The following is a 17315-nucleotide window of genomic DNA, read 5'->3' on the forward strand; positions in this document are numbered from 1 at the left end:
CAAAGTAAACGTCATCTCACAATCAATTATACCAGATTTAAACTGTTCGATTTATTTTCTCTACAGTGTAGGCTTAATTTAGTAGTGGCCAATTTTAGTTTGGTCGTCGAGTTGTGGTAAACAACTAGCATCGCGGAAATACACCATTGAAATGTTATTTGACGGTAAATAATTTGTGAATAATATCAGAAATTTAATTGGCATGTGGTCTTTGTGGTTTGCACAGCAGACTACAAAGCTAGAAGCGATCGGGGGTCGATTCCCGCTTGGGGTAAACGTTTGTTAGATGAATACAGAAGAGTATTTTGGTTCTGATTGACGAGTCGAGATGTCTATGGCACAAAATAGGATCTATGGTCTATAGTTTGGATACGTACCGTTTGTCTAGAAAGGACAATGTTCGTTCTCCATACATTGTTCGCCTAAAGAACCAACAATTTTGACATATTACTACCCGAAAGCGAAATAATACGATTCTGTGTGTAAGAACAATGATTCCTGATGGACACTTGCCATAAAATTAATGATTAAGAATATTAAATCACAGCGATTTTATAATATGTCGTTTATGACAACATGGCGTCTAATGTACCTATTGTGTGAATGTATGAACACCGATTCGCGAAAAATGTTTTGTATTGTCGTCACGCCGAGTCGCAGCCAAATAGTATAAAATAATAGAACAAGTTTTAGAAATACAACTCGGCATTCCACTTTTACAATATGCCCACCTATTGCACGTAAATAAACAACATGAATCGTAGGTTGTTTCCACCCTTGTCATCTGACACATGAAATAAACTCCTATTGTATTATAGATATCGAAGCCGAATCGTATATAATAATAGAATGGGTTTTGGAGATCACTCGGGGTTCCACTTTTATAAAATACCTACATATTACATAAAAATACCACGAATCATGAGTTTTCTTTTCACCATTTACATCTGACACGAGATAACAAACTCCTATCTCCATGACTACCATCGTAGTCTATGCCAAAGACTACAATATTTTAAGCAAGAAGTTTCAAACCTTAGCGGCTACGGTAACCCCTGGGCCACATACATCATGATAACATTCGGTCGACACCGGAACGAAGTCTTGCGATTATGCAAAAAAGCATCGTATTCTAGTGCGGCTATATCACGTTCAACCGGGGTTTTAATTCGACTAAAGTCCTGACTAAAGACTGGAAGAAAATACGCCGCATTGTATGAGCACTTCGTGTTCGTTAAAGCGGCTTCAGATCTAGAGCCCACATAGTTTTCTTTCCAATAATATCCGCAAGTAGCGCTGCATGATCTTTACAACAAAAACGGCAATAGTTATTAAGGTGCCAAAATTATATGATTACTTTGGCACGGTATTATACACGTTCGAAGATTTGTCATTTTCATTCATTTCTTCATCATCATCATCATTTCAGCCACAGGACGTCCACTACTGAACATAGGCCTCCCCCAATGATTTCCACATCGCACGGTTGGTAGCGGCCTGCATCCAGCGCCTTCCCGCTACCTTTATCAGGTCGTCGGTCCACCTTGTGGTGGGTTGACATTGCAGAATATGACTTTTGATAGGTTCATCATAGAATTCGGCGGGGATATCCTCACGGAGGAAGTTCGTAAAAGGGCGGAACAAGATCTTATAATAATGCAAGGCCGAAGCTGTTACGCGCGTGCTCCTACGTGTAATCCGGCGAGTATGCAATAAATAGTAATGTCTGGTAAATAGTGGTAATACGTATCGTTCGTTCGTTCGTTTCAGCCGAAAAGACGTCCACTGCTGGACAAAGGCCTCCCCCAAGGATTTCCACGAAGACCGATCCTGCACCGCTCGCATACAGGCACCTCCCGCGACCTTCACCAGATCGTCGGCCCACCTAGTGGGAGGCCTGCCCACGCTACGTCTTTCGGCTCGTGGTCGCCACTCAAGAACTTTCCTGCCCCAGCGGCCATCAGCTCTACGAGCTATGTGCCCCGCCCCGTCTATGTCTGTATGCGCTACGATTACAGGGTATCATTTTGCATAGTCGCAAGACTTCACTCCGCTGCTGTCAAATCAATGTCGCATAATGTTATCGCAATGTGTGTGGCCCTTGGCCAAATCACAGAAGCCTATGCGAAGAAAGAGCACTTGAATGACAATAAAAATCAGGGTTACCATTTTATAAGATTTCCTCACTATTGAGGGTAACAAAGTAACATTAATAATCTAGCCATTAATTACATTTATTACCTATACGAGAAAGTAAAGCAACATGCGGTTTTATTTTAATTTGTAAAATATTAAACCCCTCATATTTGTAACAGTTTGTTCCAAGTTTAGTTTTACTGTTTTGTTAACAGTATTGCTGTTTCAGCTGTCACTGTGAAGCTTTGGGAAAATAAATAAATAGAAAAAATATTAACATAAATATTTATTTAAGTTTTTATGTTCATTATCATAATATGTCTTTGACACTAAACAAACTCTTCAGCTTAATAATACCTACCTACAGGGCGTTTTTATAGTTACTCTTGCTGATGAAACAAGAAGGGTTGATTCTACTACTGAAATACAACTACTTTTCTTACAGGACCAATATCAAATTCTCAAAAAAATTCACATCCTCGTGATGGTGATAATTTCTATGGAGAGGTTTTTTTTATATTCGGTCTCTTGGGATAAGTTATTCCATTTGAGCAGTAGAATTAATCCTTTTTATTCGATCACATATAAAAACAACACAAGTGTTTAGGAAAACTTCTTCTTTGGTATGGTATCACTACGGAGTTATAATGTCGGCAACTCTGTATCACTGACTTGTAACTTTCAAACAGCATGAATAATAAGGGCACCACATTGGTTTTCTTTCTGAAAAAAGGCTTTCAGTTTTAGTACTAACCCTTTAGCACTATTTCATTGAAATAAAAATACAATAAACGCACAGAAGACTGAAATTGAGTCAACTGACGTGACATTTATAATTTGTTGACATTATGACAGTTTGACAAGACTAGGGATTGAAAAAGTTTTAATTGAAAAAGTAAAATGACAATTTATTAAAACGATTCACATGGATATAATCGATTAAAAATATTTATAAAATGTTCTGATACTTGCCTGTAGCGATTATCCAATCCTGGTTTCTACTGAAAAACTACCTCGTGGCAAGATTTTAATAAAATAATAAAATCTTTATCTTCTCTTTCACAATCTATAAAAGTTCATTTGGTCTATTATTATACATGTGCTATGAATGAGGGTTTTCGCGATTGAAAAATCCGCGAGATGGCAATACGTAGACGCGAGGTCCAAATGCTGCATGATTGGTGGATATCTGTCAATGTCATGTCAAAAATAACCAATCATGCAGCATTTGGACCTCACGTCTACGTATTGCCATCTGGCGGATTTTTCAATCGCGAAAACCCTCATTGGCATAGATTATGAGAGACTGGCAACTATACTAGGTTGATATCAGGTGATCCGTCTGCTCATTTGCCTCCTGTCACATAAAAAAAAATATATATGTTTCTCACACTTCAACTGGCATTGGATTCAACATCGGATTCTGACACTTTTACAGTTATGATACCATGAATATCAGTTTATGGTCCTAATTATTTTTATTTTATTTACGACCTTCGACCAGTTGGACACTTTAGATATCTTCTTGTAATAGTGTCAAACTGTCAATATCTTTTTAGCTTTTAACGCAAATCTAGTCTTCAAAGCAGTTTAATCGATTTATTTTATTTTCAAAATCGATATTTTATTGTCTATGATGGCCGCAGGAACATCACTATACATGGACTCCCAGCAATAAAGTACGGTAATGCCTCGTACAGATTTTATCGGCAAAAATTATGGAACTTGATAGGTTTTAGACCATGCCACGCACCAAAACGTCCGGAAGTTGTAATAGTATTATAGAATAAACGTTAAAAGACTTATTTATTTAATTTTTCAATGCTTAAGTGTCCATTAGAATGAAAGGGTGCTTAATGTATTAAAAAAAATAGAAAATAATTATGATGGGTTAATGTTTTTGGGCGGTTTTTTAGGCGGTTTCTGACAATGTCCTTTAGTTGAGAGCAAGAACAATAATCTGTAGAATGCAAGGTTTTCTGTAAATAAATTGGAAATTATGGCCAATAGGTATAATTTACACATTCCCACTTAATTAAGTACTATGGATAAGTAAGTAACGATAAGTTTTTTTTATTTGAATTTAGGTAAGTATTTCTACAATAATATTAAATGTCTAGCGTAAACGAAAGGATATTACCATTGTAAATAAAATAAATGCTTATAAAAATATTGTAATTTTCCATTCATTTGTTTTCCAGAGAAGTAAAACAGATCCAATACAAGATATTACTCCAGTGACTGACGGGTCATTGCATAATTAACTCAATATGGATGAGATATTGAAGATGAAGGATACACGATATAAAATGAACGTTTCCCTAAACAAACTTATACAATATCCATGAGCTGCTCGTGGAGTATCCCAAGCAAATATATTGGAATTATCCCCAAAACAATACAGGGTGTTCGTTTTGTAACATAGTATTTAGAAGCCTGAATTCAGTATATCCCAATATTGCTTGTAGCTGCTGCAATATTGTCGTAAGAATCTGGAAAACTTGACAGTGATAAAAAGAGGCTTTTTAAATATCTTTTAGTCCTAGTCCAAAAAGCAAAAGCTGGTTAGATAAAAATATATCATTATGACCTCGACATTAGCACTGCAATTATTTTACTGTACAAAAGGTTTTTTTTAGATGCTGTGGGTTTTATTGTGGTGAATTAAAGTACTTTTAAAGTTTAACCCAATTCAAGTGGGACAAGTTAAATGTTTATGTAAATTGTTTGTAGAATTAAAAGACTTAACACTTTAACTGCCCAAGAAAAAAAACATGTTTCGGGATAATACTGTCTGTAAGATGTAACTATGTCTATTTCAAACGCCAGAGCAGCATCAGATTTCAAACAAAAAAATCTGATTAATCCACACAAATATTAGGTAAGTAATCTCGTTATTTCATGACTACCGGCACGAAGACACCCCGTGCAAAACGCGATCTACGGTCAATTAATTAAACTATGATAAAGCCGTCACTAAAACAAAAGATTGTAATGTTTTTCGCAGTTATCCGGCGAGCCGTAACGCTAACCACAACATGTTATTCGCAATAATGATACGTGCGTGAATATATTAGGAAGTGAGGTGTTTGTTCCTCATACTAATTCCGAGTTTATTGACAGTTACTAAGTAGGTATTAGATTACTAGGTATTTATTTTGCAATTATGTGTTTACTAATATGCATATTAGTCATAGCAATGCGTGCGATCCGTAGACATGTAGACTTACGATTGTTTTTTTTTATTCTCAAGGAAATAATGAATCATAAAGGTATATTTATTAATTTCCTGGTTACGATGATCTATTTTATTTCACGGATAACCGGTCACATATTTTAAAATGTCTCAAGTTTCGTGTATTTTTCGTTATCTATGATCTAAATAGCAAAATCGTTTTCACAACAATTTTTAATAAGTAGAATAATTGTTTAATTAATTACGTATTAAATTGGAAGAAGTTATTATAACACTTTTTCTTTACAGAATTGTAATTAATCAATTTATGTTATTTAACAGACAACATCTGTAATGAATTAAAAAATATAAGTGGGTAGAAAAAAACTTACGAAAATTTGTCAGCAAACGGAGATCACAATCACACAGTATCTTCTTCAATCCCGTACCAGTATTTTTTAGCTTCCTTGAACACGTTCAAAATGGTATAATAAAAAATCGTCACTATAACAATCCTCGCCACATATCTGACCGTTTCGTTCATCACAATATTTTTTGTCACATAAATATTATTTTTACGAAAAAGGCGGCAAGATATTCGTACACACGTGCGTCGCCGATGACGGTATCTGTCACACTGAGCGTCACAATCAAATAGTAGACGGTAACGCACAATGCCCATGCGCATTGTCAATACAAGCACGCTAAGGCTTTAACCTCACAACAATTTAAACTCTATTCAAAAAAGGGTAAGATTGATAACTAATCTAGCACTCGTCATGGGACGGTACAACCGGAATGAGTCATTCTCGTACGGCCACAGCTGGCTGCGTCATTCATGTTTCAAAGTGCAAACCTGTTCCAGTTTTATTGCTTTACAATAAAGTTCAATTTTAACTACCATTTTAAAACGCTATAAGTAAAATGTTACGGTTAAGAATATTTTACTTTAATTCTGAATATTTAGGGCTGAGTTTGTAGTTGTGCTTTAAATTGTGCTTTTGGTAGGGATTTTTCATTTCGTAAAAATAGTTTTTCAACTAACTCATTTAATAGTACTAATTTATCTATTAATAGATTGTTTTGTTTATTATTATTATTTAACAAGGTCGTAAAGATAAATTAATCAATGTTCACATAATATCCATCCACACGAATAAAACTCGCACGAATCGCAATCGATGCTTTTTAATTAATAATTTCTACTATCGCTACCGCTGGAATTTTCAATTTGCATCTTAATACTTTTGTTTACTTATTAAGTTGCAATTAAATAATATGATTAACTTCAAATTATTCGCTTAAAACCCAATTTTATTTCACCTTACAGCCAATCGGATATTAAATTAAAACAAATAATACTGAAAAAGCAAAGAATTTAATATTTTTCCGATTACTGAGTTCTTTGCGTGATAATATGCTGTTATAGAGAAATGTTTACTAATAAAGAAAACATTCGCTTTACAATAACGAACGAAACTAACTGGTTTATTGTTATATTAAATTTAACTGCTTCGATTCTGTTGATAATTGACTTGAAATATTTTTTAAGCATTTCATTAGGTAGGTACAGTCATAACATTTGTTTTACCTAAATAGTTTTTTTTTGTGTTAGCACGACTGAGAGGTCAACGTGTTAAGCGGTCAGATTGATATTATTTTTTCTGTTCTTTTATACTCAAACTACTTATTTTGTTAACTCTTTTGCACTAAAATAACAATATTCAAGCACATAAATAAAATTGGAAATCATAAAATTTAATGTCTCGATGCAATGGTTTCATACTTGTAATTAGCGCTATTTTGTCGAGTCGATAAGATGATTAATTTGTCTTGTAAGATTCTTAAAAGTGGAAAATAAAGAATAAAAACCAAGTAAAACAGTCGAGTTCGGCAGGCAAGAAATCTAATCTAGTTAGTAATAACTAAGTTAGTAGTAACTACTTAGTTGAAAGCCGTGATTTCGTCTGCTTTACAGAACGATTTACCTACCTATTTTCTTTCACAGTTTTCAGTTTATTTACTAAATTGTTATCATCAAATAATAATAATAATAAATCTTTGGACAATTTCACACAGCGCCAGCTAGCCCCAAAGTAAGCAACTTAATGCTTGTGTTATGGGTGCTAGCTTAACGGATATACTACTTATATATACTTTTTTTTTTTTAAATACATACATTTATACATAGTCACACCCAGACCCGTCACAGAAATTAAAATTCATCATTTCAATTTCTGCTCGGCCGGGAATCGAACCCGGGACCTCTCGGCATAGCAGTCCGTTCTGAACCACTACACCAAACGGCCGACTAACGACCACTACACTAAATGGACAAAGATTAAGAAAAAAATATCAACATCTTGTTCTTAACTTTGCACTACCTACCTGAAAAATCCATAAAAGTCAGTCAAATTGGATCCATTTCATTTGCTGTTTTTGACTATGAATTTTTTTTCGCATAAGTAGGTACAAGTATTACTTTGTCAAGTAAAACCGAATTACTTGGATAATATACCTAGTGTCAAAATAGGTGATTATTTTTTGCAGATAGGCTTCTGCTTTATTATGCTATATTATAACATACCTAATTATCTTTTGCCCAACATATAATTGACACCACCCTGTATAAGGAACCTTCCCGAATAACCTGAGGCTATAAACAAAATGGCTTCGCAAAAGTGGGACAGTGAAATTTTACACCCCCGCCACGTTTCGTCGGCTTAATTAATTGTATTTGGGATGAACACCTCAAATCGAGCTTATTAATGCTTGTCATGAAATATCAAATCTTTGAAGCAAAAATTACGATTTGTCAGTACCTACATAGATCATACTTAAAATACTCTCTTTTTTTCGAACGTCTTTTGTCTCAATTGTGTGATATTATTTGGCTTTATTTGATAAATAAACAGTTTCTATTGGCACTGACAAATTAAATTAGTTGCTTATAAATATTTCACTGCTGATAAAAACCGAAAGTGTATGAGGAAGTAGGTATCTATGCATTTATTTACTGTCAACTAATTTATTAAAGCATGCTGTCAATATGTTTTGCACTTTCTTTATATCAAATGCACACAATTAAAGTTTTAAATAATTATAAATGTTTTTAATTTATAGTCAATTAGTAAAATCAGCTTATAGTTGCATGATATTTTATGTTGTTACCATGCTTCAGGAGTAGTCAGTATCATACTCTAAGACTGGGTTGAACCATCTTACTTTAACTTTGACAAACGTCAAAAATCTGTCAAACTCCATACAAAAAACACCGGTTATCGTTAAAGTTAGGTGGTGCAACTACAAAAGCCTAAGTAGGTACGACATTTTGGCGCGATCGCGAACATCTGCTTAATACGAACCTAATTAGAAAATGAGCGTAATGAAGCATTCAAAGTTAATGATCAGAGCAAGGTGACTAGTGATCAATTAGCACACCTTTTAGACACAATACCTTCGTTAACATCGTTGAATCACATGGATATTAATTACTGCTAATTTAATTTAACTTTGTAGGTTAATCACATTTTTTTGGGATCTCTAGACTAATTATTATTGCTCCTTTCCTTATTAGGTCAACGCAATTTTAGACTCGAGGAGAACCATTGGATTAAGTGATATAAGTAGCAATAGCAATTAGAGTGGAAATTGTATTGGCTATTAAGATTCCGATGAGCAATGCTGGGCATATTTAACAAATCAGCTAAGTACTATAATTTTAACAAACTATTAGTGTCATCAATCAGCACGTACTTATGTTATTAATTACCTATTACATAATTTACATAATACCTACCTACCGTTTAGTGATTCAGTCAAGACTCATTAACAATCTTCAGGTGTGTCCACTGCAACGTGTATGGTTTAATTTACTGTGTTAATTACCTATTAAATTAATTTATATAAATACTCGTATCCGTCAATATTTTATAGCGCCAGTTCACTGACATCGTCTTACTGATGTTTGGTAGGTATTGCAAGACAGCTACTAAAATTTTAAAATAATAGCAATAAGTTTTCCTCTATTTTAAAGTCAAAATTATAAATTAAATAAACATCCATTTATCATGCTCACAAACCGTTAATCAAAAAATCGCAATTTTCTGATAAATAAACCATTAACAACTCACAATAAAATTAATTGAGTTTCCTACTAATCAAAACTAACCCTCAACCACTGATACATCATTCAAGACCTGTCAGTTTATTTGAAACTAGCCCAGCTTTCTAAACCAGGATTATTCTAGATTTACGTCATCGGGCAATACGTTTCATCTGTCAGGAGTACAATCCGATAGGTCCGTCAGTAGCTGGAACAGTTGGAAGTTGTAACGCACTGTCACCGTTATCTGACTCCAACCACAAAATAGAGAGGAGCAGAAGACAGTCTACGTACAAAATGCGCCTCGGGAAAGGCACACATAGATATCTCTATTCACGATATTCCAATAGCGCGCGAAGAGTTACGAACCAGTCTAAAGGATGCCGCCCGCTTAAGACACGCGTCTGTGTGCGTATCCAAAATGAAGTACATACAGATGATTGTACCACGGGCTGGAAGACATAGCGTGGGCAGGCCTCCTACTAGGTGGACCGACGATCTGGTAAAGGTCGCGGGAAGAGCCTGGATGCGGGCAACGCAGGACCGTTCACTGTGGAAAACCTTGGGGGAGGCCTTTGTCCAGCAGTGGACGTCATTTGGTTGAAACGAACGAACGAAAGAACAGTTGATTGTCTTCTGCTACTATCTACTTTGTGCTCTAACTCTGACAAGTTCGCTCACAGCCGTAAATCTGAGTGGGATTGAGGGCAAAAGGGCCTTGATTTATTACGGAACTTGCTATGAAATGCGCGGGCTACTTAGTTGAGGATGAAAAACCCGTTGTAAATAATCCCGTCTGCAATGCGACAGTTTGGTCACCGTTCTTTTGTTTAGAGATGTTACAGGACTATACTTATCTCTCGTTCCTGCCAAGATAAACAGCTTGACTGCTTATCAAGAAGAAACTAATCAGTGAACACAAGTTTTTCGCAGGAAAATAAAGGTTTTTTTAAAATTTTAATGGTTTATTGCACAAAAATTGTGCTACGAGTCGGTGGGCAAGTCCGGAATCGGCAGTCCGACCCCAACACTAGGGCTATTGTTGCCTTCAATTTCAATTAGGTTAAACAGACAAATCGAATATAAAAATATTGAAAATTTGTAGTGTTTACTTAGGCTGAGTTGCACCACCTAACTTTAACGGTAACTTTAACAATAACTGGTGTTTTTAGTACGGACTTTGAGAGATTTTTGACGTTTGTTATAGTTAAAGTAAGATGGTGCAACCCAACCTTAGGTACCTACTTTCCCCAGTTTAGTTACAAAATAACCCTGCTTGACTGAAATATAATTCCGTAACTTTCAGAGGCACAGGGCAAACTGTGATATTGCCTAAGGCAGCTCACAAAAACCATAGTAAGCAGTTTATCTTCCTACTAAGCAACACATCAACAAACATAATAAGCGTGCACACACAACAAACAATGAAAACGTCAATCAGCCCGAAGGAAATACGGGCGATATTCCCAAAAGTTAACGTGTCTCTTAATCACGGTCCGGAGGCGTGAAACAAAGCTGGGACCGCTTTGAACGGGAACGGAAAATAAAAAACTGACGTGAGGCTAACAACAGATACACAATAAGAGTTCCGTATTTAACCTTTAAAGTCCCAGACGGCATACATTAATGCCATAACAATTGATTATCTATTGTGTCTAGATTCGCGGGCCTTGAAGGATTAATTGTAAAATCCCAATAAATAAGAAAAACTATTCATCTTTTATAGACAATTGCGTAATGTTGTAAATTGTTTTTTTTTTATTATACAGTGTGAGTCACGTTAAAGTGTACATATGAAAATAGATGAAACAAAACCTATTTTTATCGACAAAAAAGAGGTCAAAAAATTTTGGAGATTTTTTTTTAATTTTTTATAGAATTTTTTTTCTTCCAATTACTTATTGTAAAGAAAACGTAATAACTTTTAAACTTAGTGGTATATCCTGATAAAATAAAAACAGTAATAATGCTAAATAACAGGCAATACTAAAAAAATACATACAATACACAAAAAATGCCAACAAGTAATAAAAAATGATACTTTTTGAAAAAAATCTGCTTAAAAATTCGTGTTTTTTTGGTTATTTGATCAATTTCTCCAAAAAATGCCCCTATAACAGGTGGTTTTTATTGTTGTGTATTATTCTCTATCGTATTATCTTTGTAAAACCAAAAATTGCATGTCTCTATCCCTATCACAACATTTGCTGTGTGATGAGGAAATCGTGCGTAAAATTTTCATTAAATATTCGCTGTTTTGACACCATGATAAAATTGTTTCGGGTCCTTAATAAAGAAGGAAGGTAAATATAGAGTTCTAGGGTACCCAGATTGCACTCATTTTTAAAAGGTTAAATGTTGTTCTTGCCTTAAAACCTTTAATACGTACAAGAATTCTGTAAAACAGCTAGCATCAGCCTCGTACATGTAGTTAACTGAATTCCAGAGAAAACAGTGTGTTTCCACAAAGGACGCATGGCATCCTACTAATATTATAAATGCGAATGTTTGTGTGGATGTCTGGATGTTTGTTACTCTTTCACAAAAAAACTACAGAACGGATTTTGTTGTAACTTTACAGTATTATTGTTTTAACCCAGATAATTTATGACGATCGTAACAAACTGAATTTCACGCAGGTGAAGCCGCGGGCAAAAGCTAGTTAACCATAACAGCCTAACTATATTAACGGGGCCAGCTTACGTCCGGCTGAGGTTGGCACGGGGCGTTTTTTGCAGCTTTTGTAAATTTTATCACAGGGCCTATCATTTGTCACGGCTTTAACTGGGCGTTGTGTGCCGAACGTATTTTACAGTTGATAAAAGTGAACGCGAAAATGCTGAAGCGGTTAGTGGGTTAAAAATACTCTAAAATACTCTACAGTTTGAGTAGTAACGCATGGCATATCTATAAAAGCGAAAGGTCACTGACTCACTCACTCATCACGAAACCTCGGAAACTACAAGTGCTAAGAGTCTCAAATTTTGCAATTGGGGTTCCTTTTAGAGCGTACTAGGTGCTCATTAAGAGATTTTGCAAAATTCGACCCATAAGGGAGTAAAAGTAAAACGGGATTCACGCGTACGAAGTCGCGGGCGGCCACTAGTTTTGATTTGTTTTGAAAGCGGCTCCTAAACCACGACGAATGATAAATGAATAAAATTAACCTAGATCCGCCCTTCATTGCCATGATTAATATTAGGAAATTAATATTCTAATGAATAATGGAGATAACTTTAATTAAACCGTCATGTTTAGTGATAAAGTATTTCAGATTGAACTTAATTAGGTAACACATAGGAAAAATAATTAGAATAAATACATAGTAATATAATATTTATAGAGATATAAAATAAATTGTGATTTAAGGCATGTTGATTTTACTTTAATTTAACTGACTAATCAAGATGGGGCAGCAAGATTCTGGAATGGAGGCCGCGTACCGGAAAACGCAGCGTGGAACGTCCACCCACAAGGTGGACCGACGACCTGATAAAGGTAGCAGGAAGGCGCTGGATGCAGGCCGCTACCACCGCTACCAACTCCAACCGTGCGATGTGGAAGTCATTGCGGGGAGGCCTATGTTCAGCAGTGGACGTCCAGTGGCTGAAATGATGATGATGATGATGATAACTGACAAATCAAAAACAGTTTCAGATTACGAGTAGACAGTTTGGCAAGTATTCTCACCTTATTTATTTTTGAAAAACCTAGTTCGATAATATTGAATAGTTGAATAAAAACACTTCCATTATACCACGACAGCTTAGTGTTACTAATACCGTACCAAAACTAAAAAGTTTTGAATTTTATCGCCATTTCCATAGAGATGCGACTAAGCGAAATCGACTCGGCAGAGTTTGATGCATTTTCATCCCAACTAATATTATAAATGCGAAAGTAACTCTGTCTGTCTGTCTGTCTGTCTGTCTGTTACGCTTTCCCGCTTAAACCTCGCAACCGATTTTGATGAAATTTGGCATAGAGATAGTTTGAGTCCCGGGAAAGAACATAGGATAGTTTTTATCCCGGTTTTTGAAACAGGGACGCGCGCGATAAAGTTTTTCTGTGACAGACAAAATTCCACGCGGGCGAAGCCGCGGGCGGAAAGCTAGTATTACCATAAACGCCGAAAGTTTTACGACAGGATCTAGAAATATGGCTTGGTTCGTGCATATTAAAATAAACATTCAGTCTGCTCACCGTCTGGAGAACATGTTAGCATCGGCAGCGTTTGAAGTACTTCACGACTCACGACGATAGTAAGAGCTAGGAAAGTGATGAGAGTAAACACTATTTATGGTTAAACAAGTATGTAGAAGGTTGACTATAATTTAGACTAGTTGTAACGCACCTGGGACTGCAGATGTCTATGGGCGACGGTAATCACTTACCATCAGGTGATCTGTCTGCCCGTTTGCCTCCTGTCACTTAAAAAAATAGTTTATATGATACTCAAATCTTGATCTTTCGTTACAACGTAATAAAATTGGACTTCATTGGTTAATAAACTTTTAAAGTGTTAACTTGGATCTCTACACTGTAGAGATTTAAGTAATTACCTTTATTAGTCTTACCCTTACCTCATCGAAAATCGGTCGCACCATCTCAACTCCATAGTACCTAACTTAGTTTAACCGCCAATAAACTCAAGTTGGTAAAGTTTCAAGGGATGAAAGGAAAATAGTCGGTGCAATAAGTATAACAGACGTGACAAATTAACCTTTTTTTTGACAACAAAATGATTTTTTACTAGCCGCCCGCGACTTCCCGTTTCTTCTCGTTTTACCCCTTTAGGGGTGGAGTTTCGTAAAATACTTTCTTAGCGGATGCCTACGTCATAACATCTTTAAGCATGCCAAATTTCAGCCCGATCCGTCCAGTGGTTTGGGCTATGCGTTGATAGATCACTATGTCAGTCAGTCAGTCAGTCAGTCAGTCACCTTTGAGTTATTATATTTAGATTACTCTTTCATGCAAAAATTATTACACAGAATTTGATGAACAATCAGAATAAGACAAAAGCTTTTTTGTCGAAATTCTCGCAAACGAAGTTGCGGGTCAAGGCAACAAGAAACACTACAGACAGCCTACAACTTTATGCCACGTGATTGGGTCCACGAAAACTTTTAATCACGACAAGACCTGATTGATCGGCGTTTGTTTACACGCAACAAATCTAGGTCCCGGCACGAGTTATGACGAGCGTGACATATCCCTCGGCGGACGCACATCCTCATTATCCACCGAGGGGCTGAGCAAATGGCGTGTAACATTTCGCTCCAAGGTGACTTGATACGATTTTTGTCACTATGCCGTGGAAAATGAGTACAATTTTCCAAAAAAGCAAAGTAAAAGAATACACATGAATCCGATACCATTTGTCGAAGCATACCAGCTAGGATAGGATGCGCATCAAGATAAAAATGTTATCGATTTTTTAGATGACAAATGTACGGGCTTATCGCGTAAAATGAAAAATGCCTCGTTCAAAGTTCATCACATCCTATCCTAAGCCAAAACTTCATCAGATTCATCACCAGAACAGCAACGAACCGAAACACGTTTCTTGTACACAAGACAAGCAAGCGTGGGGACTGTGCCAAATCCTTCATTTGCCTCTATTAAATTAGAGAGAGTCGTGCTTCCTCAGTGGAGACTAAAATGACAACGGAAATACAAATTCTGTGGCAGACTGCAGAGGCATTATTGTGTATTAAAACGAAACCCTAAAAAGCTAAGAACTATGAAATTCAGGCGATGGCACCTTTTTCAGAGTGATATGCGGTCAATAAAACGTCAACAAAACAGAAAATTACAAAAAATATAAATCTCATCATGCCTAGACTTTGTATAACTTAAATTAAAATTTTAAATACTTACGCTAAGGATCAATGTACTTTTAAGAGCTTTGTTTTAAACAACGTTTTAGGTTTAATAATTTCGGAGTATAACAATTTCCTTAATGTCTGAATGACTTTTAGTTTGCGGCAGCCATTACTTGCAGGAGCGCAAAGTTTTAAATGAAAAAACGCGTCTGACGCCCATTATTTGCAAACAATGTCCTTAGTATTCTTTAAAACAATAAAAGGAGGATTTAATTACTGTCTCGTCTTTTCATGATTATTATAATGGTTCGTTATTTTTGTACTTTCTACCACCACAATGATTATTATAAAATAGAAAGACGAAGGAAATGAATATTTTTTACAATAGCTGAACCCTCAGAATGAAACTTGTAAAGGGTAGGTAGCAGCACGCAGCGATTTCTCGTATTAAGTGAACTTCTTAAGATTGTTTTTTCTTCTTTCCATCGCAAAGTCAGAAGTAAAGCTGAAATTAAAAATGTATAAATGTACGCACTTTTCCTGATTTTCCGGATTTTCCTTCCTTTCTATGTATATTTTAAAGCCTGTAAACCTTTGAAAAAGAGGCTGACAATAGTGTCCGAGTTTCTTGCGCTGCTTCTTCTCAGCACTGGCCCATTTATTGTCCTAAAGCAGTGGTAGGGTTAATACTGGAACATGTAAAAGTGCTTTTTTAAAGCCTGCTTACAGAAATAAATGAGTTTTATGAATTTTAGTTTTTTATGAGTTTCTTGCGCTGCTTTTTCTCAGCACTGGTACATTTATTGTCCCGAAGCAGTGTTAGAGTTAATACTGGGACGTGTAAAAGTGCTTTTTAAAAGCCTATTTGCAAAAATAAACGAGTTTTACTTAGTTTTGAATTGTAATCTAGGTTCGTTAATTAATAAAAACACTTCTAAGCTTTCCTTATAATTTCGTAATATCAAAGACAATTCATTATTTTTGTGGAAATCTGATTACGACGTTTTCATTAAAGTAAGTTAATTAGGCGAGACGTCAATTAAACATTTCCTTTTGACAAGGGTAAGTGAAAATGGGCCTTAGGCACATATCATATTTTGTACTGGAACTTTTTGAAATAAAAGAAAACAATAACCGAATAGGAAATCACAATAAGTTTTCCATGATAGAAGTAATAGAAGAAATGAATTTTTGGCTCTTTAATTTTGGTTTTTAGTATTTTATGTAGTCATCTTCTTAATAAGATTCTTTTTTAAATCTTAGACATTAAATTTAAGCATTACTATAGTCTGGTCCAGAAGCACGTAGAATTTTGCCCAATGACCTCAAGGTATCCATCCTTATCGCTCGCGCGTAATTATGTTGCTGTCGCGCTCGCACACTTACTGCGCCCGTCCCACAGTCGCGACAGCAATATAATTACGCGCGAGCGATAAGGATGGGTAGCTTGGGGTCATTGGACAAAATTCTACGTGCTCCCGGACCAGACTATAGTCACTATCACTACTGTCACTATCACTACTGTCACTATCACTACTGTCACTATAACTACTGTCACTATCACTACTGTCACTATCACTACTGTAACTTTCACTACATATTATAAAACAAAGTCGCTTTCCTATCTGTCTGTCCTTATGTATGCTTTGATCTTAAAAACTGCGCGATGGATTTTGATGCAGTTATTTAGTAGATATTTATTCGAGAGGAAGGTTTAAATGTATACTTAGCACACGTGCGAAGCCGAGGCGGGTCGCTAGTTCTTAATAAATAGTTTAAATTAAGTTTTAGATGGGTTGCTTTAGGAATTTATTGAGCCCTTATCCCTTTAATATGATTTATTTATAGGTCCCATCTAAGTATCTAATACTGAAACAGAATTGCTTCAGCACTGAAAACGTGCAAGTGTATAATATTGTATCTAAACTATTATTATAAACTAGCGGCCGCCCGCGACTTCGTACGCGTGGATCCCGTTTTGGAGTGGAGTTTCGTAAAATCCTTTCTTAGCGGATGCCTACGTCATAACATCTACCTGCATGCTAAATTTCAGCCCGATCCGTCCAGTGGT

General features: G+C 35.8%; 1 protein-coding gene across 2 annotated transcripts in view; it reads right to left on the bottom strand.

The window, feature by feature from the left end:
* Window positions 1–5944, bottom strand: part of LOC135078008 (G-protein coupled receptor moody-like) — a 61245-nt gene extending 55301 nt beyond the window's left edge. For both annotated transcript variants that reach the window (XM_063972552.1, XM_063972553.1), the window contains exon 1: window positions 5704–5944. The gene's annotated coding sequence lies outside the window, so the exon portion shown is untranslated. The remainder of the gene's footprint in view (window positions 1–5703) is intronic.
* Window positions 5945–17315: the final 11371 nt, after the last annotated feature.

Source organism: Ostrinia nubilalis, chromosome 14, assembly GCF_963855985.1.
Source record: "Ostrinia nubilalis chromosome 14, ilOstNubi1.1, whole genome shotgun sequence".
Taxonomy (NCBI): domain Eukaryota; kingdom Metazoa; phylum Arthropoda; class Insecta; order Lepidoptera; family Crambidae; genus Ostrinia; species Ostrinia nubilalis.